This window comes from Hyla sarda, chromosome 1 (assembly GCF_029499605.1).
Source record: "Hyla sarda isolate aHylSar1 chromosome 1, aHylSar1.hap1, whole genome shotgun sequence".
NCBI classification, from domain to species: Eukaryota; Metazoa; Chordata; class Amphibia; order Anura; family Hylidae; genus Hyla; species Hyla sarda.
In genome coordinates, this window is record NC_079189.1 from 109,414,878 (window position 1) to 109,434,980 (window position 20,103).

General features: G+C 41.5%; 1 protein-coding gene across 5 annotated transcripts in view; it reads left to right on the top strand.

The window, feature by feature from the left end:
- Positions 1-20,103, top strand: part of ACSL1 (acyl-CoA synthetase long chain family member 1) — a 130,927-nt gene that overhangs the window by 16,544 nt on the left and 94,280 nt on the right. For 2 of the 5 annotated variants that reach the window (XM_056560065.1, XM_056560068.1), the window contains one exon: positions 535-594. The exons of the other annotated variants lie outside the window; for them this stretch is intronic. The gene's annotated coding sequence lies outside the window, so the exon portion shown is untranslated. The remainder of the gene's footprint in view (positions 1-534; positions 595-20,103) is intronic. 5 annotated transcript variants of the gene reach the window in all.

Consider the following 20,103-nt stretch of genomic DNA (forward strand, 5'->3'; position numbering starts at 1 on the left):
TAGAATGTAACTTTTATTTAGACAATAAAATACGACCAAATGAGACCATTAATCTTGTCACACAAGGGACGCACGGCATCAATGTGCACCTCAACTATGGAGAGATTTTGTTACATTAGTTTTTCTATCATGTTCTCTCATAGTGTATAATTTTATATCTATTTCACTCCCTCCTGAAGAACCCCAATAACATCTAACATGGGGGGAAACGCGTAGAGGAAGTCTAGGTTTTACCTTTTGTTATTATCTATATTATTTTGAGCACATTATTGCACTGTATTTTATCTTTAGTCTGTTATTATCTATATTATTTTGAGCACATTATTGCACTGTATTTTATCTTTAGTCTGTAAGTGGTGATGCATCATCATTAGGGATCCTATCATTGTATAGGGTTACTTAGGGCCATATAGCGGACAGTCAACGGTTGAAGTGGGGGCTCATCCTCCACTGTCAGGTAGGGCAATTGTAGGATTGTATCCTAGGGATAGTAATTGCTATGTGGTTTATATCTTTATACCACCATTCCAACAGAATACACCCTTCAATCTTCCTAAGTGGACCAGTCTGTCCTGCTATCGTTGGCGGAAAACTGTTAGTGATTTTTCAACCATATATATCTTTGCTGTATATATAACTATACATGACATTTATATATTATGGTACTCTTACGCAGGTCATAGGAATACTACGTATCATTCAATATAGGATTCACATATTGATTTGGTACATCTTGACTTGTTTCAGTGATATATCTTGTATCTATTACCTATATGCCCTGATATGCACCATACAGACAAGATTAATGGTCCCATTTGGTCGTATTTTATTGTCTAAATAAAAGTTACATTTTAAAGGGGTATTGTGCCACGTAGAGAGCTTGTACACCCGCATCCCTCAGGATGCGGGTGTACAGGCTGTCCGTGAGTTCCTGGAGAGCTCCAATAAATCCCCTGAATTAATCCAATTTATAGCTGAATCCGTGTCCTTCATCCTTGCTAACAACTGTTTCCAGTACAAATAGTTTAAGCAGTGCCTAGGCATGGCAATGGGCATGCCCATCTTGTGCGCTTTTGCTAAAAGAAATTGCCACTTTTTGAACGGAATGACGTATTTACATCATTAAATCCATATGTTCACCACATAAAAAAAATTTTACGCTTTGTTGACGATATCTTCGTGGTGTTGGATGGGACAGAGGAGGAATTTACAGGTTTTGTCAAGTACCTGAATTACATAAATACTATGAACATGACATTCACTTCAGTTTTTGGTAATGATTCCTTGGAGTTCCTGGATGTGAGGATTGATATCATCAATAACTCTATTGTTACATCAGGATATAGTAAGCCCACATCCAGGAACTCTAAACTACATTATACCACGTCCCATCCCACCCACACGAAGAACTCTATTCCACTAAGCCAACTTATCCACTTTAAAAGAATAAATAACAGTCATGACATCTTTGCCAAACAGGCTTCTGAGCTTGAAGACAGATTCTTGCAGGGATTTTTACATTATCCGTTTTAACCTGCTATAGCCCGTTATTAATAATGGATGTTATTTTGTGGTGGGAGAATGAACGGAGGAAATAGTGCATGCACTATTTCTCCCGTTACTATCTTCCGTCACAAAATAACGTCCGTTATTAATAACAGGCTATAACAGATTAAAATGGATAATGTAAATATCCCATAGACTATAATGGGATTTTGTAACGGCCGCTTAACGGACGATTTTCAGGGTTTTCATAACGGAACATCAAATGGATCTTTAAAATGGATGAATTTTATAGTGTGAAAGCAGCCTTAGAACAGGCATAGGCGCTTCTCGATTCATCTTCCATATGCAAAGTGTCCACAATAGCAATCCTAATGCTTTCTAGTTTGAAGCTATAGAGATGATCGAGACTCCAGAGCAGGGTTTAAATAAACATCAGCATTTATTAAGAAATGAAGTCAGATGGATCATCCGTACAAATGCCACGGTCCCGCTCGGCTTCAATGACAGGGATGAGGGTCATTGTTGTAAATATTCACCAGTGACCACTTTATCGATTCACTGGACGAGGTTGTTTTTAACAATGATGTCATGTTTCCTTTGTGAATGAATCAATATGTCTTTGTGTTCACCTATGTATCAATAGTTACCCTTGCATGTTAAAAACACAACTTTTCCTGCACGTCATTATACCTGGCCTGACGAAGCGCTTCGGCGCGCAACAGTCCGTCGCCAGCTCTGTACCCCCCACGTCTTATCCACCTACTCCCCTGCCTGATTTACCCTGCACGTTCATTTGAACAATAAAAAAGTTGAAGCAAGAAAGACCTGGTGAGTGCTCCGTATTCTTCTTTCATACAGTTTTTTAGTTATTGAAGATATCATGCGGCCAGTGGCAAATCAACAGCAATGTATTCTGGACATGTTCTGCTGGAAGAATTACCAAGTTCATTCTTTTGGCGGACGTATTTCCGAGGAAAGCTCCACCGCTGAAAATCTGTAACATGCACTATGCAGCGGAATCCCATTGAAAGCAATATGACTCTGCTGGACTGAAATTTCTGGGAGGAATTTCGCTTGGAAATTCTGTAGTTTGTACCCAGAAGATGCATTTTATCTGATAAGTTATATTACAAATTTTCATATATTTGTTTGTACTGGAGTTCGTTGAAATGACAATGACTATTTAATGTGTTGTGCATTGCAGCCAATGAAATGGGTTTTCCAAGAAATTACACTTATCCTCTATCCACGGGATAGGGTATAAGTGTTTGATAGCAGAGGGGCGACTGTTGGGGATCTCCACAATGGGACCCAGCTACTCCCCCATCCCTGGAGCAATGCGGCCCCCACCCTTGGAGACATGTGGGAGTGACAGCCTACTCAGCCAAACATCTGCTGAGATAGAACCCCTGTTCTTAGCAAGTGGATCTTAACTTATAGCAAGTGGAGCTTCACTTATAGCAGGTGGAGCTTCATCTGAAGCAGGTGGGGCTTTACCTAAAGCAGGTGGAGCTTTACTTATAGCAGGTGTAGCTTTACTTATAGCAGGTGGAGCTTCACCTAAAGCAGGTGGAGCTTTACTTATAGCAGGTGGAGCTTCACTTATAGCAGGTGGAGCTTCACCTAAAGCAGGTGGAGCATTACTTATAGCAGATGGAGCTTCACTTATAGCAGATGGAGCTTCACTTATAGCAGGTGGAGCTTTACTTATAGCAGGTGGAGTTTCACTTATAGCAAATGAAGCTTCACTTATAGCAAATGAAGCTTCACTGGTAGCAGGGGGGCTTTACTTTATAGCAAATTATAAGCTGTCAATAGGTCTTTTTTAACTTTCCTGTTTAATATGCAGAAAATAACAAAATGCAGTTATTCATTTGAATAAGAATAAGAATGTTACAAAAAGCATGTGCGTACTGTACAAATAAATGTTCTGGCACAAATTCACTGAAAAGTAATTCATTGTATCATCAAAGACAATTTCATCTCACAGTCTTGAAAATATTTCCGCTCATAAGGAATAATGCGTGTACCACGGTCACTCTTTATGCTTTGTCCATTGACTCTGAAACACTGTTTGCAAATTGACTGATGTCAATGCTTTTTATTCCGATGGCCTTTTCAGCAAATGTGGAAAATAGACTGATAAGGAATAACAGAAGAATAGCACAGATAATTCAGCAGGCCTGCGGCAGGGGAATGGATGAATTACATACAGCAGTCATAATTAGGAATGGTAAAGGCTAAGAGCTAAATTGTGCCACTATATATCGATCTAAGATAAAACCTATTGTAATTGACTTGTGCAAAATTAGAGCAGGACACAAAGAACTGTGAGATGTCACCCAGAAGATAAACCAGTTGCTTTATAGCTCTACTGACATTTAAGTTCAGATTACACAACCAATAGACCACGTCCTGCTCTGCTTGTTGGCTCAGGTGGTACGGCACATTTTGTCCTTGCAGATTCTGCATCTGTCTAGTGATATGTACTTCAAAGCAGCATACATGAGCTTGTTACCCATGTAACATGTAATCTGACATATTCGTGTTTTCAGATCTCTCTTTTGTCTATGTACAATCACCCTAAGTAGTATACTATATTTGGTAACTCAACAATTGGAAAGCTACTATAATAGGGATAACCTAACTAGGCTTTGGAGACATTATTATAGGACAATAAAATGGACTTACTTATTGTCTAAAACACATTGTGGATTTGGTAAAGATATTCAAAGCAGAATGCAAATGGAAGACTCATACTACCTTATAGAAGCTCTCCTTTGTTTTTTGTTTTGTTCAACTGTTTTTTTATTAAATAATTTTTCGTTAAAACAAATATTTGACAGTAAAGAAAATATAAGTACATAGAATAAAAAACAAAGGTCATTACATATTAACAAGACCAGGCTGCAATATGGTAATCTGCATAGATCCGGCTGTCAAGATGTTGGAAAGTCCAGATTTTTTCCAGGTTGGCTCCGTGAGTATCGGGGGAAGGCCCCACTTTTTCAAGGACATTAAGCATGAATAAAAGCTGTTATTTGCCAAATAATGAAGCTAGGATTTTATGACAAGAGAAGTGGTATTAGTGGGTACTAGTAATATCTCTAGAATTCCGGATCTATTACACCTCAGCTTATGGTCAGTAATCCAAGTAACATACAATGAAGAAGATATAAAATAATGTACATTAAAAAGTAGGAGGTAGAAGGCTTGTAAGAGGTAGAAAATGGGGAGAGGTTATATAGAGAAAGAGACAAGTAAGTAGGGGAGATAAAGAGAATAAAGATGAAGTATCTGCTTGGCTCCAGCTCCTCGAGGTCCGTCCACCGCCTCTGACCACTCTCAGGGATTCCACATATTCATCCCACTGGCGCCACAATGTCCGGAAAGCATCCAGTCTGTTCTCCACCATAGCGAACATATTTTCCATTCTCCATATGTCTGCAATTTTATCTAGTAGCACCAGGGAATTTTCATAATATGACAAAATCTAACATTATGAGGAGTTGGGTGAAATATTTAAAGTGCTTCAAGTTCCTTGAATAGCATATTTTTGCTTCAGCATTTACCTCTTTCAAAATTGTGGTTCAGAGCCTTTCAGTGGGTCTATATTATCGGGGGAAGCCATAACTTTTTTTTTAGTGCAAACCATTCAATACGTGATGCCATGTCTTGAGTAGTTAAAGACACTTTTTGTAGTGCTTTTTGTAGGTCTCTGCTCTATGCCCTAATAGAAAATTTGGACAGGGCCTTAACTGAAACACCTTAAAACCACTTGAGGACTCATTTTGTGCTAGATAATCCTTTAAAATTAGTTGTATGAGTTGTAACTATAATTAAGATGATATATATTACGGCTCACATTTATCATTAGAAGCAATATAGGGAAAAACCACCAAACGGACTATGTAAAATAAATATCATACTTTATTAGTTTATAAATTAAACAACATTTAAATCTGCAATGAGACATGGACAAAAAATGGTGGTGGGAACCAGGGAGGTAGGGAGGACAAAAGGAGAAAGTAAATTGATAGTCTAAGATTGTAGTAAAAGATTTTTACATCCATAAGCATATGTCATAAGTAAGAAAAGCTGCATCAAGCTGTCATAGAAATCTTGACGATAGCAAAGCAGAAAACCAGTACAAGTATAAGCATAATAGACACACCAGGTGGTTAAAATGCAGAGGAAGCCGGAGAACAGTGCCGACTATTTCATACAAAAAGACATCCGCACGGTGAAAAGCAAAGTGCAACAGTCCCCCCCCCCCCACACACACACTCCCCGGTAACCCACCAAACCTCCGACGCGTTTCGCCCAGCGGGGCTTTGTCCAGGAGTGGTGGGTCATCAGGGTGAGGTGAAACTTATACTGCGGTGGACCAATCATGTAGCGGCATACTAATTGGTATAGATGGTTTACCTTTAGTTACACTCCGCCGCCATTAGCCCCTGCTGCCCACAAGAACGCCGTCAGCCCAGAAATAACGGGGATGGCCTCGGTAAAATGGCCGACCTCAAATACTAGAGGTCAAACTGTAAACAACTACACAAATATGGCCGTCGCACATGCGCAGACGCCCGGGAGGGGGCGTATCATTGTAGGTGTAAGTGAAGCATTTTTCTACAACCTTTTTTTGTGTGCGGGTAATGTGTAGGAGCACCAAATTTATTAAATGTTCACAGAGCATTTGATAAATTTTGTGCAGGTCACATTTTCTGAAATTTCTCTCTTCACATACACCAAAAAGCTAAGCTAAGTCTGGGCTGGTGTAGTTTTAGTGACTTTTCAGTGGGTTTGTGCCTTTTTTGCTCCTTTTCACAAAAAGGCGCAGTTGATAAAACCCTTCCATATCATGTGTATTGCCAAAATCAGGGGATTGCAACTCAAAATCAGCAGAAATGTGTAAACAAAAAGGGGCAAAAAAAGGCGTAAAAAACCCTGCTTGCTCCTTTTTTGACCCTTTTTTAGACACAAAAAACAGTCTAAAGACAATGATAAATGTGGGCTTACATGTTTTTTTGACTCTTATTTCAAGAAGACCTGTAGCCCACCCAACAAAAATAAGATGTTTCTATTATTAAGTACCTTAGGCTGCCCGGATCACTTACCTTTTTACAGTTTCTTGATCTGCCCTCCAGTTCCCCAGATATTTATAGTTTGTCTGACAATTCAGGGAATAGTCAGATGGGCATAAACTTAAAGGAGGACACCGCCCCTAGACATCTTATCCCCTATCCAAAGGATAGGGGATAAGATGCCAGATCGCCGTGGTCCCGCTGCTGGGGAGCCCTGGGATCCCCGCTGCGGCACCCCGCTCTCATTCCAGCACAGAGCGAGTTCGGGATCCGGGAAAGGAGCAGCGTGACGTCATGGCTCTGCCCCTCGTGACATCACGGCCCGTCCCCTTAATGCAAGTCTATGGGAGGGGGCGTGATGACCACCACGCCCCCTCCCATAGACTTGTATTGAAAGGGGCGGGACGTGACGAGGGGCGGAGCCGTGACGTAACGATGCTCCGGCCCCTGTACTGCCCGTCATTACGTGCAGAGCGAACTCGCTCTGTGCTGTCATGAGAGCGCGGTGCTGCAGCGGGAATCCCAGGGCTCCCCAGTAGTGGGACCGCGGCGATCTGACATCTTATCCCCTATCCTCTGGATAGGGGATAAGATGTCTAGGGGCGGAGTACCCCTTTAATTTTAATAATGCTGATACATATCAGGTGATGAGTGGGATTATACAGTCAGGGGGTGTGTTACATTAAGGGGTGTGTAGGCCTAATACACACCCTCTGACTGCATAATCTCACCCATCACCTGATGGCCACTCCCATTATTAAAATTAGGATTCCCCCTATCTGACTGATTCCCTGAATTGTCAGACAAATTATAAACCCACAAATCTAAGGAATGGCAAGGCATATCAAGAAACTGCGAAAAGATGTGTTATCAGAATATACTAGGCTAATTAATGATAGTAACATATTAAGAAGCAGTGGCCAAGCATAGCACTAGTGGGACTGGTGTGGTAAGTGTGTGGTGGCGGGGACGATGAGAAGGAGTTTGATAATGATGATGTAGTATTGTACAGGACATGATAACCAGGTGAGGAGGAGGTGACATGTTTAGAGCAGGAGGGTAGTGTTATTGTCAGTAAAGAAGAGCAAAGCCAAGGTAGGGCCAGAACATCTGTCAAATGTACCAGATGTAGGCCTATTGGTATGAAGAGCTCGAGAAGAAAACCTTCCAGAAGAGGGGCACTTTCGGGTAGTGGTGTACTTATGCGATTTTTTAAACACCAATCCTGTTGCAATTTCCAAAAAGGGAGAATTTAAAAAAAAAGTTTCAACTTTTTATTGTTTACAAAAGCTATTTCTTATTCGTTATTTTGACAAACCAATCCCACTATTAGACCCTTGGTTTAATTTCAAAATTGGGGGAAAAATGTTCACCTTTCGAGAAGGAGGCTATATTTAGTATTCATAGGGAACAGCTTGCTATGCCTTTCCAACATCGAACACCTGCCGAACGAGGGTCCACTCTCTCTGCTTAGTCAATGCTCCACTTCCTCTGCCACCACTACCCCTGCAAGAGGCAGGAGCAACAGCAGTATTTTCACATTGGAGTACATGATGGCAAAGCTTTATACCAAAGGGATGTACTTCTACTACCGCCCAGGCCAACACATACAAAACCCACCATGGTCCCATAAAAATTTCGATTTTTTTTAAAACTTTTTAAAGGGGTTATTCAGGAATAGGAAAACACAGGTAATTTATTTCTAAAACCGCTCCCCGTCTGTCTCCAGGTTGGTTGTGGTTCTGCAGCTTAGTTTGATTGAAGTGAATAGAGCCAAGTTGTAATACCGCACCCAACCTGGAGACAGACAGATAGCAGTTTTGTAAAGAAATTACCTGTGTTTTTCTATTCCTGGATAACCCCTTTAATGTTTACAAAAGCTTTTTCTTCTAAACTATTTTGCAACTCCCAAAAGGGAGAATTTTTGAAACGCTTGGAAAAAGCCATTGCATTTTCCAAAACCATCATGTGCATTTTAACGATAGGCATCTGTCAACAAGTACTTTATGCAGTGTGTTTTTAGCCTTAAAGGAAATAAATCATGTACAAAAACTTGTGGGTTCGACCACTGGGAACCCCCTCTATCTCCTGTAAGGGGCAGCCGACACTCTCCCGCCTACAGGGTTATTGCATTTCCGGATTACGTACAACTTGTTTGCCTAAAACCAAACTTTTTTGAAAGTTCTACAAGCCTGCTGACATACATTTATGTCCTGTACATGAAGGGAGTGCAAGAGCTGCACGGCAGGACCCGGCTGCTATCAGTTGCCAGGGACCTGCCAGTAATGGCAGACATCAGCGATCGCGCTGATGTCTGCCATTAACCTCTCTGGTGCTGTGATCAATATTAATCATGGTATTTGTGGCAATATTGCAGCTCTGATAGCTCATCAGATCACCACGGCACAACCGCAGGGATCAGATGAGCAAATATGGCAGATGGAGGTCTCCTTACCTGCCTACGGCCGCTCTCACGGGGTCTTCTTCTCTGGTCTGCCTTCAAGTAGATCGCTGATTATACTGATCAGTGCTATGCCAATGTATAATCTAACAATTGCTATCCCCCTATCGGGACATAAAAAATGAAAAATAAATAGTAAAAATATATATATATATATATATATTAAATCAACCCTTTTCCCCCATTTTTAACCAAAAAGTGTAAAAAAAAAAAATTTAAATGAAACATCATATTGGTATCGTATCGGCGCATGGGCACATGTCCGAACTATCAAAATATAACGTTTGGACATGTGCACATGATTCCGTGTAATGAAAAAATTGCTGCTTTTTGGTCACATCACATTCCAAAGAAAAATAATAAAAAGTGAATAAAAAGTCACATTTACACAAAGGTGATAACAAAAAAAAAATACAGATCACAGCATAAAAAATTGCCCTTTATACAGCCCTGTATAGGGAACAATTAGAACATTATAGGGGGTCAAAATATGGTAATAAAAAAATTAAAAATAAAAAGTTTTTTTTAAAGAAGCACATTAATAGAAAAGCATGTAAACATGAGTATAATTTCTTATTGTACTTACCCACAGAATAAAGAAAACATGTAATTTTTACTGTAAGATGTACAGCTTGAAAACGAAACCCTCCAAAATTAGCAAAATTGGGGTTGTTTGTTTCTTTAGTTTCCCCACACAAATAATATATTTATATTTGTTTTACCGTACATTTTGTGTCAAAAAAAGTAATTCGAAAGTTTAATTGGTCACGCAAAAAAACAAACCCTACTTGGGTAAGAAATTAGAAATATAAAAACAGTTATGGCTCTTGGAAGATAAGGAGGAAAAAATAAAAATGCAAAAATAAAATTGTCTGTGTTCTCAATGCCAAAATGGGCTGTATTGTTAAAGGGGTACTCCGCTGCTCAGCGTTTGGAACAAACTGTTCCGAACGCTGGAGCCGGCGCCGGGAGCTTGTGACGTTATAGCCCGCCCCCTCATGATGTCACATCCCCCCCCTCAATGCAAGTCTATTGGAGGGGGTGTGACAGCCAGCATGCCCCCTCCCATAGACTTGCAATGAAGGGGCGGGGTGTGATGTCATGAGGGGGCAGGCTATGATGTCACAAGCTCCCAGCGCCGGCTCTAGCATTCGGAACAGTTTGTTCCAAACGCTGAGCAGCGGAGTACCCCTTTAAGGGATTCACAATGCATAAAAAACAAGTATGCTAACATCACTAATTTTAACAGTAACTAGTTTAATTTTTAATTCGTTCATTTATAGAACCTGAAGCCTTATGTTGGTGGGAAGGTTGATTTCAAATTTTTTTATTTTTGTGTAATATTTATAATCTTCAAAATGGATTGCTTGTTTTGGTTATATAATGATTAAATAGTACCCTTGTAATGAATTAATGTAAAACATTTTTTATTACAAATACAATTTTTTAACCTTTTAAGTACACAGGGAGTATGGGTACGCCATTGTGCCCTGGTACTTAACCCCTTAAGGACCAATCCCATTTTGACCAGAGCATTTTTTCCAAATCTGACCACTGTCACTTTGTGCATTAATAACTTGCTTTTACTTATGAATTTATGAAAATATGAATTTTATTCCAAGATTGTTTTTTCATGAAATATTCTACGTTATGTTAGCGGTAAATTTTCGTCGATACTTGCATTATTTCTTGGTGAAAAATTCAAAAAAGTTATGAAAAAATTTAAAATTTAGCTTTTTTCTAAATTTTAAACTCTCTTCTTGTAAGGAAAATGGATGGCATCATAAAGTTGACATGTTTTTACTTTTTGAAGACATCAAAGGGCTTCAGAGTTAAACAGCAATTTTCCATGAAAATTTCAAAATCAGATTTTTTCAGGGACCAGTTCAGTTTTGAAGTGAATTTGAGGGTCTTTATATTAGAAATCCCCCATAATGGACTCCATTATGAAAACTGCACCCCTCAAAGTATTCAAAATTACATTCAGAAAGTTTGTTAACCCTTTAGGTGTTTCACAGGAATAGCAGCAATGTAAAGGAGAAAATTCAAAATCTTCTTTTTTTACACTAACATGTAAATGTAGTCCCATTTTTTTATTTTTACAAAAGGTAAAAGGTGAAAAAGCCTCCCAACATTTGTAACCCAATTTCTCTCAAGTAAAGAAATATCTCATATGTGGATGTAAAATGCTCTTTTGGCTCAGTAGAGAGCTCAGAAGGGAAGGAGCGACATTGGGCTTTTTGGGAGCGAATTTTGATGAAATGGTTTTTGGGGGGCATGTCGCATTTAGGAAGCTCCCATGGCGCCAGAAGAGAAAGAAACCCCACATATGGCATACTATTTGGGAAACTACACCCCTCATGGAAAATAACAAGATGAGTTTTCAGGGCAACACCAGCATTTTAGTGAAAAAAAATAAAACTTTTCATTTTCACGTCCAACTTTAACGAAAATTCATCAAACACCTGTTGAGGCTTACTGCACCCATTATTATGTTCCTTGAGGGGTGAAGTTTCCAAAATGGGGTCACGTGGGTGTTTTTTTTTTCTTTTCGTTTATGTCAGAACCACTGCAACTATCAGCCACTCCTGTGCAAATCACCAATTTAGGCCTCATGTCCATGTTATGCGCCCGCAGAGCATTTTACCTCCACATATTGGGTATTGACGTAATTCAGGAGAAATTGCGTTACAGATTTTTCTCCTTTTACCACTTGTGAAAATGAAAAGTATGGGGCAACTCCAGCATGTTAGTATAAAAAAATTTAATTTCTTTTACACCAACATGCTCGTGTAGACCCTGACTTTTCCTTTTCATAAGGGGGTAAAAGGAGAAAATGCCCCCAAAAATTTGTAAGGCAATTTCTCCCAAGTACGGAAATACCTCATGTGTGGCACTGAGTGAGAGAGCGCCATGTGCATTTGAGGCCTAAATTAGGTATTTGCATAGGGACGGACTTGGATGCAAGCATGGTGTTTGCCTCCTCCACCAAAGATACCCTACGGCAGTGTTTCCCAAACAGGGTGCCTCCAGCTGTTGCAAAACTCCCAGTCAACAGTCAATGGCTGTCCAGCAATACTGGGAGTTATTGTTTTGCAACAGCTGGAGGCTCCGTTTTCCAAACAGTGCCGTACTAGACATTTAAAATTTTTATGTGTGTGTGTGTGTGGGGGGGGGGGGGGGGATAACTGTGCAAGGGTGTGTGTATATGTAGTGTTTTACTCTTTATTTTGTATTTGTGTAGTGTACTGTAGTGTTTTTAGGGTACATTAACACGGGCAGGGGTTTACAGTGGGTTTCCTGCTGGGAGTTTGAGTTGCGGTGGAAAACTTGAAGCGGGAAACTCACTGTCTCACTGTACACATGGGGAGTAGTGCGCAAACCTCCAGCTGTTGCAAAACTACAATGCCCAGCATGCATTGAGAGACCATATATTCTGGGAGTTGTAGTTATGCAACAGCTGGAGGCACACTGGTTATGAAACAAACCCTAACCCAGTCTTTCACAACCAGTGAGCCTTTAGCTGTTGCAAAACTACAACTCTAAGCATGCACTGACAGCCAAAGGGCATGCTGGGAGTTATAGGTATGCAACAGCTGGAGGCACACAACTACAACTTTCAGCATGCCCTCTGACTTTCCGTGCATGCTGGGAGTTGTAGTTATGCAACAGCTGGAGGTACATTTTTTCATAGAAAAAATGTACCTCCAGCTGTTGCATAACTACAACTCCCAGCATGCACAGACAGCCAAAGGACATGCTGTGAGTAGTAGTTGTGCTTCCAGCTGGTGCATGACCCGGATGACCCGGAATCGGCGCAAATTGCCAGTCTCAATTGACCAACAGTTTGCGGCGATCGCCAACATGGGGGGCTCTCAGGATTGTCACAGGATGCCTGCTGAACAATTTCAGCAGGCATCTGGTTCCGTTCACCGGCCAGTTACCACGGGTTTCATTACAAAGAACAATTGGTGAAGCAAAAACCAAGCCTGTAGGTGCAAAATTTATAGTGTTACCATTTTTAGAAGGGGAGGAGAAAAAAAACAAAAGTGCAAAAACGAAAATTGGCTGGGTCTTGGCATCTTAAGGGGTTAAAGATGTCAAGACACATGCCTGTTTTTTCATACTATTAATTGCTCTAGTATCCTATGTAGTAGATGTAAGACTTTTAAACATTTTATTTTATAATTCAAAAACATATATGAGTACACCTGTGGTAATGTTATTTTTGGTTTCCAGTTGATTTTTCTGTGGTGTTAGCACTCATGTTGCCTACAAAATTACTTGCCTACCCATGCCTCCATGCAAGGCTGGGTTCACACTGCATACAATTCAAAGCATTTTGCGGTATATCCGCCCATAAAATTGAATACGAGAAGAAAAATGGACCCAGTGTGAACACCCAGAAGCGGCCTCAACGCAGTGGAGTCCTGTACAGAGTGGGGAGGAGAGGGAGAGGTGGAGGGAGGGGATGAATATTCATAAGCTGGGCGGTGCAGCGCTGACATCAGAGTGCCAGATGGAGCCTTGTAACCACGCCCGTGCCAGATAGATAATTTGCATATGAAGAATAATGAAGATAACGGGCGAATGGCAAGACGGATACGGACATGGTAGGCAGCATATTTATCAGCATCCCCCGCACTACCAGCCAGTACCTCTGGTTAGTGCGGGGGAGTTTAGTGATAGTTTTTCTTTAAAATGTTTCTAAAATGTCACTATCCGCTAAAAAGTCATTAAAAATAAAGTGGGGGGAGTCTCTAATCAATAAAAAGTCACAAAAAGTTGCAAAACAACAAGCAAGCAAAAACAATCTACCAAAGCTGTTGTGATCAATCAGTTCAACAGAAAAGTCTACTGAAACACCATTTAAAGGAAAACGGTCTGACTGCTCACGTGACTGGTGCTTATGAATATTTAAATCTAGCCGTCTGGGCCCGCCTCAAAGCGCAATTCAGCACTGGAAGAGGGGGACCTTTGGAGGATTGGTGCTCCGGACTGCAGGTAGGTATAGCAGTCCTAGACCCCGCATTGGTCTTCTGTTCACCCACATTATAACCTGGTGAATCGGTTTATAGTGCGGGTGAACGAGTGACTGTTTTCCTTTAACAAAGTAGTATGATCATACGATAAGTAAGGTGCCAGAACACTTTCAGGCACCCAAAAATAATGGTGTAACAAAAAGGATTCATCCAGAGGATTGGTGAAGACCTACAGAAATATAGCCTTCTGACAGAGACTGCAGAACAGATCTGGTTCTGGCGGCATTGGCATATGTGTACACACCAGTCAAAGATGGTAATAACCTATTGTATTGGGAGTCTGCCTGTCACTGACAGTCAGCATCCTTCTCCTGTAGCTGCAGACTCTGCAGAGGCGTTTAGGAATGTCTCGCAGGGTTATATATGGACCAACTAGATGTTTTGAAAGTAGACAAATATGTTTGGCAATATTCTACTATTATTTCTGATAATACAATGTAGTTTATAATAAAATCAATTCCACTAACAGGTCCTACAACTGTTTCTTGAAGGAAAAATAACAATACTTTATAATAGTTTTTTCTGAGTTCAAATGCCATCAATGTTCTTTAACCCCTTGAGGACCAGGACATTTTTCATTTTTGCACTTTTGTTTTTTCCTCCTCCCGTTCTAAAAATCATATCGCTTTTGTAAGTTATGTCAAGAAGAGGCACCCCCTAAAAGTAAACTAACACATATTTATGTCATAATGGGAAAGTTAAATCCATTGCAATTCTACTAAATTGCCAGTAGATGGCAGTAGGGTGTTTAAAGCCTTAATGACAAAGTATTGCAAATAGCAGGGGGGGGGGGGGGGGGGGACTTAAATGACAAACCTTTAGTTCCTGGACGGACAGAATATGCTGTTACTATCCTGTCCACCAGACTTGAAAGTCTATGATTTGTCATTGCAGGTAAGAGAACACACATGAAGGGAAATAAACAGGGAAAATTGTTCAATAATACTACTTCTGGTTTCACCCAGCCCGCTCCCTTCGCACATAACAATTATTGACCATACTTTCAGCATATGTGCAACAAAGTTGGTGGCCCGTACAGGGAGCGGGTAGAGAAGATGCGGTCCCGGAAGTAAGGAGCGCGGTTACGCAAAGTTCATAGGAGATTAGGATCTTAACCCTTGCAGCACGGCAAGTGAACGCAGATGGATCTAGAGAGGCTGTAGGATGAAATCAGTGGACACCTGATCCACTTGTCAGTGGGTGACCTCATCGAGATTTGCAAGTTCATCAAAACCCCCGATGCCAGCATGAAGAAAGGAAAAAGCCAGCACCATTTTATGCGGATCATTAATGAGGTCATAGATGAACTGGTCGAAGCTGAAAATGAGGAAATGGTGGTACCCTTTCTCCAAGCTACAAAAAAATTCATTATCGAGCTAGAGAAGAGGAGGGACAATGCAGAAGTTCCAAGCTTCAGGGATAAAGACCCCCAACCAGAACAGCAATTGGCCAACTTGAAACAACAGTATCACACTATGCAGGAAAAGTTCCAGGAAACAGCCAGAATAATTGAGGAACAGATTATAGAACTGAATACCAAAGTAAAGACTCGAGTGATAGTCAGCCAAAACCCAAGCCATTTCTGCTTACTCAGAGACTACACCATGGCTGCTTGCCAGAGGTCAGAAAAGACTTCAAGATCACAGGCCAGATTGGAGATAAAGAACAGAAGGATAAGCTGTTCTACACCAATCTGATGCACCAAATCAACCTGGGACTACAGTGGTCAAATCTATTAGCCCTGGTCTAAGCCTCAGAGATATGTTGGAGATGAAAAATGGACTGACTCTAGTGCAACTTAGACGAATCTTAAAAAGTCAATAAAAGGAGGAGAACGCCTCTGAACTGTACCAGCAACTCCTAAACATTTCCCAGAAGATCAATGAAACCCCACAGAATTTCCTGTTCAGAGCGATTGAATTGAAAGATCGGTTGCTATTTGTCTCCCAAGGGGAAGGCTCAGATGAACATTTCGGGACTGAGCTGATACAAAAGAAATTTCGAAGATCATTGGGTACTGGACTGGGAAATGACCACATCAAATTCCAATTGAAGCAGTATTTAGACGACCCTTCCTACCCAGATGAGTAGAGAAAAATAATGAAGCCGCTATTATGGAGATGGAAAGGGAACAGAAGTAAAAGAAATATCAGCACAGCAGGGAAGGAATGTCAGTCTAACACCTTACAATGTCCTCAAGAACCAAGGTTCCTGGCAACGACTGCACGGTGGGAGTTTGTTCCGACGGATGCCTCGTAGTTGCTGTGTATGAGGAAGGAAGATGGAGCTGGGAGCCTGCAGATATGGGAGGGAGAACCTGTCCTGGAGGCTAGGAAGAAGTTGGAGATGGTGTGTCCTGGATGCTAGGGGCCGTCGGGGGTCTCCTTTTGGGGTACCCCTTGTAAGAAAAGAAGGACAGAACGGGCTCCGCTGTACTGGTGGTGAGATATGGAAATGGAGCCAGGGAAGGCTCCGGCCAGGTCTCCCCCGCTAAGAGAATGGTAGCGTCGGACCATATATGGTCTGTTAGGTAAGCTAGTCAGTCATGTGCTGCGGGCGGCGGCATGAGGCGGGACCTGGCTGGCATGGAGAGCAATCTGCTGGGACTGTGAGTGAACTTTCCCCTATTACTGTGGTCGTATGACTGGGTTATTGTGGGCTGCTTTAGTACATGTTGCCCGTGTCGTGATATGGGGGGGGGAGGGGGGGCGGGTCTCCGCCACCTCCCCTCCTCCCTCTTGATGGTGGGGGTGATATGTGAGGGTGGGAAGCCTACATTAGGCAGCGATATTTCTAAATTGGATAATTGGGCTGATGGTCTGAGGAGAGGGGAATTATTGCTTATATTCTCTCCTTTTCTGGACAGCGGACCAACGTGTGGGCCCTATGCAAACTTAAATGAGCCCCACTTCAGCTATATAAATAGAGTCATCTGCCCGCCCGGACTAATAAGAGCTTCCTGCCCGGGATAACTGTAAGTCTGTGTAAATATACTGTCCTGTAACTCTGATGTAATATAAGTTGCAAATATGTGGCAAATGATCTGATGGAAAACGTCTGTTAGGCTGGGTTCACACTACGATTTGTAACTACGGTTCCGTAAACGACTTGGAGGAGGGGGGCGGGGCTTAACCGCGGCGCCTGCACTCAGCCGTATAGGGGAACCGTATTTAATGCATGTCTATGAGCCGACCGGAGTGAACCGCAGCCTCCGGTCGGCTGCTTTTTCGTCCGTATGCGGTTTCCCGACCGCAGGCAAAAACGTGGTCGACCGCGTTTTTGCCTACAGTCGGGAAACTGCATACTTCCGAAAAAGCAGCCGACCGGAGGCTGCGGTTCATTCCGGTCGGCTCATAGACATGCATTAACCGTTTAAGGAACCGGGTTTTTCCTTTTTTCATTTTCACTTTAACTTTAAAAAATCATAACTGTTTAAAATTTTCACCTAAAATTCTGTATAATGGCTTATTTTTTGCGTCACTAATTCTACTTTGTAATGACATTTTATCCAAAAATCTACGGTGAAACGGGAAAAAAAATCAATGTGCGACAAAATTGATGAAAAAACACTATTTTATAAGTTTTGGGGGCTTCCGTTTTTACGCAGTACATTTTTCAGCAAAAATGACACCTTATCATTATTCTGTAGGTCCATACGGTTATAATGATACCCTACTTGTATAGGTTTGATTTTGTATCACTTCAGAAAAAAATCATGAATACATGCAGGAAAATTTATACGTTTAAAATTGGCATTTTCTGAGCCCTATAACTTTTTTATTTTTCTGTGTTCAGGGTGGTATGAGGGCTCATTTTTTGCGCCGTGATCTGAAGTTTTTAGCGGTACCATTTTTGTTCTGATCAGACTTTTTGTTCACTTTTTTGTGGGATAAAAGGTGATCAAAAATTGGCTATTTTGGACTTTGGAATTTTTTTGCGCGTACGCCATTGAACGTGCGGTTTAAAAAGCAGTATATTTTTATAATTCGGACATTTCCGCACGCGGCGATACCACATATTTTTATTTACACAGTTTTTTTATTCTTGGAAATGCCGGGTGATTCAAACTTTTATTAGGGGAAGGGATAATTGAAAGGGTTAATGATTTTTTTTACACTTTTCTTATGCAATATTATAGCTCCCATAAGTGGCTATAACATTGCATTAACTGATCTTTAACAGTGATTGATGCATCCCCATAGAAATGGATCAATCAGTGTTTTCGGCGATTGAATGCTCAAGCCTGGATCTCAGGCTTGAAACATTCATTCGGCGATCGGACAGCGCAGGAGAAGGTAAGAGACCTTCCTCCTGTGCTACAGCTGTTTGGGATGCCGCGATTATACCGCGATGATCCCGAACCGCCCCCTGAGCTAGCCGGGCACTTTTACTTTCGTTTTTAGCCGCGCAGCTCAGCTTTGAGTGCGCGGCTAAAGGGTTAATAGCATTAGCGGCAGGTCCCGGCTTCACTATGGCGCCGGGCCCGCCGCGATATGATGCGGGGTCACCGTGTGACCCCGCGTTATATCGCAGGACCGGGACTCAGGGTGTAAGTTTATGCCCTGGGTCCTTAACAGGTTAAATACGGTTCCCCTATAAGGCTGAGTGCAGGCGCCGCGATTAAGCCCCGCCCCCTCCTCCCAGCTGTATACGGGAACCGTAGTTACAAATCGTAGTGTGAACCCAGCCTTATCTTCCTACATAGTTGGCTATATTTCTGACCTCCGGCAGATTGAATCAACTGTAATTTATGTAGTGGACCCTTTTATGGAGAGAAACAAATGTGATGAACAGTCTGGGATAATTTGTAAGTTCTATATTGAAGATTTTGTTGATATTTATTAGCAGTTGAGCCCAGAAATGAACTTGGTCCAACGGCTGGTAGCCTGCATTGGTGAGAAATATGCCCCCAAAACCTGGAATGAGGAGATCCACCTCCCCTAAAGGAGTGATAGGGGCAAGAGAAATTGATAAGTATGTGAAATCTTCACCAGGTTGGACCAAAATGCAGAGTAATCAAACCTCTCTGGTCAAAAATCTGTTGGAAAATACAGGATCAAGGTACACGTGCTACAAGAGATGGAGGATGATGGGAAGGAGGAATCTCAAGGGATAAAAGCTAATACGGTGGACTTGATCTTAAAAGGGGTGCAGGGATGCAGCCGCTGGTAGAATTACACACGCAAATAGAAGCATTATCATCGGATGTTATGATTATTAAGGATGATATTAATAAAATAAGGGACCGCACAAAAAAAATGGAAAAAGCTCTTCCTGTATTGGAAAAAAGTGTATTGTCTGTAACAAGGGAAATAGAGTTATTAAAAAAAGAAGTAACAGACCTGAGAGCAGAAGTAATAGATCTGGAGGACAGGTCGAGAAGAAATAACTTAAGAATAGTAGGGATGCCAAAGGAAATTGGAACTGAAGAGATTAGAGGGTTCTGCTATAAGTGGCTAAAGGACAACATAGGGGTAGAAAATCTATCACCCCTGTTTGGACTTGATGGGGCCCACAGATTTCCGTTATAACCATTGATCTCACCAGATGGAGGAGCAAGTACCAACTCATTGTTTCGCAAAGATAGAATGAACAGAAAAGGTGGTGGAGTCTGTCTGTATGTAAGAAAAGGTATGAAAGTCAATGTGAATGATGCCATAGTGTGTGATGATTCTGAGAATGTGGAATCACTGTGGGTAGAATTACAAAAGGAGGGAAATATTGAAAAAATAGTATTTGGTGTAATCTACAGACCCCCTAATATCACTGAAGAGCTTAAAGGTCAGCTATATAAACAAATAGAGAGGGCCGCCCGGGCAGGTACAGTGGTAATAATGGGAGATTTTAACTATCCAGATATAGATTGGGGCCGGGGGCTGGCTAAAACTACAAAGGGGAGAAAATCCCTAAATTTATTGCAGGATAATTTTATGGGCCAGTTTGTGGAGGACCCAACAAGAAGTGATGCCTTGTTGGATCTGATCATTTCCAACAACGCAGAGCTGGTTGG